Source organism: Gymnoscopelus braueri (genome assembly GCF_963280865.1).
Source record: "Gymnoscopelus braueri genome assembly, chromosome: 9".
Taxonomy (NCBI): domain Eukaryota; kingdom Metazoa; phylum Chordata; class Actinopteri; order Myctophiformes; family Myctophidae; genus Gymnoscopelus; species Gymnoscopelus braueri.
In genome coordinates, this window is record NC_137610.1 from 13,284,738 (window position 1) to 13,291,866 (window position 7,129).

Consider the following 7,129-nt stretch of genomic DNA (forward strand, 5'->3'; position numbering starts at 1 on the left):
GCAATTTTATGGAAATGGCAAGCTGCGTTCATGATTTGAGGCAGTTTGTTGAAAACGGACCAATCCTGCAAACCTTGGATGGTAACCTTAGCCAATGAGGATGGAATATGGGAAAGCGGACAGATCAGGGTTGATTACATGACTATAGAGATACTGTGTACCGATTTGCATGAGGTTTGGTTAAAAACTGTAGGAGTAATGGGAAAAAATGGGTTTTGCACAAATCGGCCTCCTGGTGGCGCTATAACAGGCCCATGTGAAAAATGGGTGAGGCAGAGGTTCTGAATTGGCATCCAGGGAGTGTGTGTGCACAGTTTCGCAACGACCGGGCCAACGGTGCCGGAGATTTGGTGGTAACACACAGACAGGACACATGGACGGACGGACACACGGACGGACGGACGGACAGGGGCGAAAACATACTCTCTCGCCATGCCTTTCGGCCTGGCGGAGACAATGATGGCAAGGCTGGGTGTGGTACTTTTTTTTTTTGAGGAACCAACAGTTTGAGAAAATCTAACTTGAACACTATCAAATAGCCTACCCAATCGTGAAGAAATCACCAGTGGGTGCCAGATACTTAGCCTACTTCACAAAGAAGAAATTAGATTAATGCAGCACCTAGCACTGCACCTTTAATACACCCTTTGGGTGACAGACCATCGTCCGCACTGGTCCCCATCATCAAAAATAACTTCAATACGTTGTCACCAAGGATTCAGAGCCTCATAATGAAAATGCACAGATACGACTTTGAGCTGATATACATGCCAGGAAAGCACCTGATACTTGCTGACACACTGCCCCACTCACACACAAGAAGTACAAGGATGTTCTCAGAAGCTTGAACATGGCGTCTGCTGAACCTTCGGTATCAGACAAAATTCTTTGAGAAAATACAAAATCGATTGCCTACAGGTTCCAGTCCAGTGTTCTACCACACCAGAGGTGAACAGAGAATTATTGGACTGTTGCAGAAGCAAAAAATATTCCATAAGAATTAAGATGGGATATACTACAAAGAAACCATGAAACCAAGGTCATCTCGGTTTGAGAAATGAAAGAAGCTGAGAATCAGTCTTCCAGCCTGGAATCAAGAAAAACATTGAGACAATCGACAAATCGAAGCAAATTTGCGAAACAAGTCACAAACACAGGAATAAGCAAAGAGCCTCTGACAATAGCTGATGTGCCAACAGCACCATGGCATAAAGTAGCAATGAACGTGTTTCATTTCAAGCGTAAAGACTAGTATCTCATGTCATGGTCATTATCTACTTTTCAAACTTCCCTAAAATGGCATTACTATCAAACACATCGCCAACCTGTCATAACACACACATTCAATCATTATCAGACAAGGCATACCAAACACATTGCTGAGTGACACCAGACCATGCTTCAACAGCAGAGAATGGCATAGCCCTAGAATGTCAGTCATCTTACATAAATTTCATCTGCACTTAAACTGCAAGGCTGCATGGCTGTGTTGTTGAACACATACACAGCTTAACGTCAGGAAAGTTACACGACTCACTCGCCCAGGTGGTGTCAATAATAGGCTACTAATCACCGTAATCGTAACAAAATTCAGAATCACAGCGCTGCCTGTTTCGGATTCCGCACGTTAAAGTCCGTTATATTATACCTCTATGGTTAAAGTATATTAATTCATTTGTTCGTCTATTTATTAACTGCTACTGCGGTCTTACCCTGCGGTACATGAAAACTCCTGTTACAGTCATGGATCAACTTCAACCTGGTGTTTGCACTTTCTCCATTTACGGTCCGTACATCTATATAAACGTTCAGATTTCAAATATAAAGTGCTTACCCCATGGCCACGGATGTTACAATTATGCACGGGACTCTGAAAAGTACCCGTATATTCTGTATTGTTCAATAAAAAGCATTTTAATCCGATCGCTCAGTTGAAAGCATATAGAGAAAATGGCCACCGATCAGATTAAAATGCTTTTTATTGAACAATACGGATGATACGGGTACTTCTGAGAGCCCGTACATAAATGTAACATCCGTGGCCATGGGATAAGCACTTTATATTTGAAATATTAACGTTTATGTAGATGTACGGGCCATAAATGGAGAAAGTGCAAACACCAGGTTGAAGTTCATCCATGACGGTCGTGACAGTCGACCGTCGTGTATCCATGGCTATTACTCCCTCTAACATTTCCCATGTTTTTAGTTTATTGAAATAATGTCATGCACGTATTTGTCCAGTGCATAGCCTACTGCAGGCCTTGTTGACTAGATTTAGAAGAGATTTTGAAGCTCTTACTCCTGAAATGATCAATTATTTTTAAGGGGAAAAGCCATCATTTAACATGCAAGTCAATGGGTGAGAAGCAGAGCTTGCCAGGCGCTGCCAGGCCTGGGTGTGACTAACTTCGCACCACCAGTCACAGAGTGGAGTGGGTGGGGCTTAGCGAAGGGTCCATAGAGCGTCGCAGTTCCCGCCCACTTCCTGTTTTTTTTTGTGCCGGAAGAAAAAACTCAATGCATTTTTCCATTGACATTTCCAAAAATATTTATATCTATTAATTTAAGCCTCGAATCAAGCCATCATGACATGACATGAATCATGACCATAAACGTTTGATTCTGTGATTTTTTTTTTGTTGAAAACGGCAAAACAAAGGGTATTTATTAAATATAGTATATCATATAATTAAATATAAAATAAAAAAAAATCACAGAAAAAAACGTTTTATGGTCATGATTCATGTCATCTCGTGATGGCTTGATTCGAGGCTTAAATTAATAGATATAAATATTTTTGGAAATGTCAATGGAAAAATGCATTGAGTTTTTGAAAATAGTAAAAAAAAGTTTAGGCATAGGCGCGCAAGATAGGGCCCCATGTCCCCTGTATGTACATCCAAATGGGGAAGCTGAAAAGGATTCCAGATTGTCAAGCAACACCTGAAGAACACTGCTGGCAGTGACTCATAGATTGATACTTTGCTCTACTCAGCTACAGAACATCGCCTCTTGAGTGTGGACTTAGACCTGCTGAGCTGCTGATGAATCAGAAGCTGCATACATACTACACTGCCAAGATTCTCAAAGCAAAGAAGATCCAAAACTGGAGCAAAGGCTACAACAACAGAAGATAAAGTCAAGTTATTCTTTGACAAAACAGTCTGCATGACTCACGACACAGTAAAAACAAGATGACATTTTGAAATCACTTTCAAACACTAGGCATCCAGCCTGCGATCTCAACTGCAAAACGTAAATAAATTAAGTAATGACCACACCACGAAAACGTGCATAGATAAAATGTGGTCACGAAATACGTAACATATTTACTGCCAATAGACCAATTATTTGTTTACCAACATTGAGACTGGATGCACAGGTGATTGTTTCATGCAATCAATTCTCAACCTGTTGTTTTGGGGTGCGCACCCCGTCCCCAACCCCCTCTTGTGTGTTGGCTAGTGAGGCGCGTCCTAGCGAGACCTAAACAATAAAAGCCTGGAGATCTAGGCTAAGCGAGACCTGACAGAATGGGTTTCATTTGGAGCCAGTATGACGTTTGGACTTTGGAGCCAGTGTGACATCGTCTGTTAAGGGGTCTATACTTACATTTGCTAATACTTACATTAGCTGTCCACGGATGGACGGATGGACGGACGGACGGACAGGGTGCGAAACATGTGCACATTATGTAGGGATGTCAGGAGGACTGAAGAAGTACAAACAAGATGGGATTTGAACATCACTTTCAAACACACTGTTGTTAATTAAGGCATAAGTATGCCTGCAGCATACTCTCACTTTCTCAGACAAGCATGCTTCAGAAACAGGTAATTAGTAAGTGTTGCGTTGCATGTACTTCCTGACTGGAAGTGTCCCTCCTGGGCTACTGTGGAGATAGACAGGCCATGACTCCTCCCACTTCCTGATTTCCAAATTGTTTGGTTCACTATAAGGTGTCCCAAAAGGGGACACCTGCCTTACCCGCAAAACACCTGCACTACCCGTTACATTATGCATAGGTTTGGTTTGGGCGTTACAATAATACAACCAATCACTGTGCCAGATGCTATTACCTTTAAGAGAAGACTGCACAAGCCATTATCCCCAATGCAATCTTACCTCTCCTTTCTCCCAGGTCTGCTTATTATAAGCCACATTGGGCTTGTTTTTCTGTACATTTGCTTGTAAATAATGGTAGTTGCGGTTTTGATATATACGTTTGAAGTGCTCATGTGGCCTATTATAGTGATATAGTCGCTTCTTTTGGGCTTGTTTTTATAGACTTAGTTGCTTGTTCCTCTCGCAGATTCTGGCAACACTGCTCCTCGCTGCAGCCACACCGTGGGGATTTAACATGGGCATCATACACCCGATGTTTGCTTTCTAAGCTCTAGCCTTTGATTACCTTTCAATAAAACCACATTTGATAGACATACGTATCACCTACATGTTACTGATTAAAGAGAATTTTATATTTTTGTAATCAGTTCATTATTTCCTGCGTAATCGATGAATAAAACTGACGTGTGTAATTTGGAGAGCATTGGATTGTGCACCGAATAGACTATCATCTTATATAAACACAATTGACACAAGGAATTGACACTCACTTCTGCTGATTATGGGAAAATTATAATCAGAGATTTGTTGAGAATGAGGAGAGGGGGAGACCTCAAATGTTGTGCCACTGCACGCCCATTGCAGGTGCGCTCTACCAAACCAAGTTGGCATTGCGGGTGGTTTTAGATTCCACTATAGACTTTCCCAAACGTGTGTGGGTAAAATAGCAATTTTGGGGATAATGCAACAACACGCCCACGGCCACACCTCCAGTTGCAAATAGGGGAGTCGGCATAATGAATAGCGGGTATAGCGGCCGCAAAATAGCGTTTAGGGACAGTGCCAGCTCCCTTATCCCTAATTCACGGGTAGTGGGCAGTAAATGCGGGTTTAGCCTTGGCAAAAATAGGGCCCCATGTTGCCCTTCTTGAGACTGACCTTTTGTTTGTCACACTTTAGGCCCTGCTCCATATTGACTCTGCTTCCCTGTGTTGAGCCTTCCACCTTTTGTGTTCAATAGTCAGACAGAGGCAAATGTTATTATGTTTGTTTTATATGATAGATCTGTTTTACAGTGTATTAATTTGTTTCTTTTGTAGACACTGACTGCCACTGCTGTTTTGTTATGTTTGGGTTTTGTTGATAGTTTTATTAGTTTTTGTTCAACTTTAGTATTTGGTGGCCTTTGTTAGTGTAACTTATTTTTACGCATTCTCCATTCTTTGTAACAATTATTGTATTTCCCCCAAGAAGTATTTAACTCATCATACACTATTGTATGCCCTATTACTGTGAACATTGGACGGTGGAGGGTTACTCATTGGTATTTTACACTCAACCTTTTTGCATGCTTTTGCTTGTTTGATTTATTGTATTAACCTGTGTAGGGCACCTGGCCGGTAGTTCCCTTCCCTTCCTTTTGGCTACGTATTTACAGTATATAACGTCTATTTTTATATGTTTTTTTAAACGACTATGCAATAAAATACTTTTAATTGATGTTGAATAAAACATTGTAAACTGGGGGGGGGTACTTGTCTCAGTCAATGTATTGGTATTAAGAATCTGTTTTCAGTTGAGTTGAGTATTTAAAGGGTCTGTAAGTTAAAACTTCTAAACCAAACCAGGGCCACAGCCCGGCCACACGTGCACGCAGATCCGTGCGCATTTTGTAGGCATGATGTCGGCGGTAGTAGTGACTCGGAATCCCATTTGCGCAAATCAGAGGTCTGTGTGTACTGTGTACATATGCAAAAACAATGCCTTGCCGGCCTCCTCATTTTCTCTGGTGAAAATGACAAAACCTCCTGGAGTCGGTCACTTTTGGTTGACAAAGACGTTGAGGCGGTTGAGACAGACTTACTACTGGGGCCAGAGCAGGAGGGATGTGGAGGACTACTGCCTCCGCTGTGATGCCTGTACAGCCTGTAAAGGCCCCCAATGTCAGTCGCGTGCACCGCGTGGGTGCGCCCATGGACAGGGTAGCAGTCGATGTGCTCCCCTGTACCAGTAGGGGGAACCGTTCTGGTCGCAATCAACTACTTCACAAAGTGGCCTGAAGCGTACCCCCTTCCTGACCAGGAAGCCGCGACCTTGGCGGAGGCCTTGGTTCCAAGAATGTTCAGCCGCTTCGGGACCCCCTCGGAGCTCCATTCGAATCAGGGGCAGAAATTTCAGTCACAAGTGTTCAAGACGATGTGTAGCCAACTGAACATCCATAAGACTAGGACCACTCCACTTCATCCACGGGGCGATAGCCTTGTGGAGCGTTTCATGCGGACCCTGAATGCCCTGTTGACTCTCACCAATGTCCCTGATCAGAGTGGTTGGGACTTGCAGATACCGCTTATCCTCATGGCGTGTCGTATGCGGTTCAAGGGTCCACCGGTTGTACTCCTGCCTTGTTGATGTTGGGGAGGGAGCTGAGGACACCACCTGGCCAATGGGCGGCCACCTGATACTTGAGGGGAGCAGGTGCCTAGTTCAGGTATGGAGCTATAGGTCAGGCTGAGAGGGGGGGTAAAACAATGGGGAAGGAAGGTTGGAGGAAAAAAGCCTGCGAGTGAAAACAAGGAAGCGGGAGACACTATTGTTACACAGTGTGGGTAAAGAGAGACAGCCTAGAGACAGAGCAGCCTCTTTGTTGTTTTTCAGCACCCTCAACCCAGATCTTGCCTGTAAAGGGCAATAAAACCCGGTTCTCCGATTAAACGTCAGTCATTGTTTCCTACCTTTATTTCATTAGTGGGTCAGCTGTGAGGGACCACAAACGCAAAATATGCAAAAGAAATGCCTTATGACGGCCTCCATCATTTTCTCTGGTGCCCTGTCAAATGTTATTAATGATGACATGCACAGCCGTATATTATCAACCACTGTTTGTCGAGGTGGTTTCCATATAATTTGGGTTTTGTTGTAAGTAACGTCATAAATATGGTATATTATGTTATATAGCATTATAAATTATTTATAATAATTTATAAATGTTGAGGGAAAACCTGCTCTGATTAGGACACAGCATACAGTACATCCAACTTGGGATGGTGTGAGGCTCATTTCT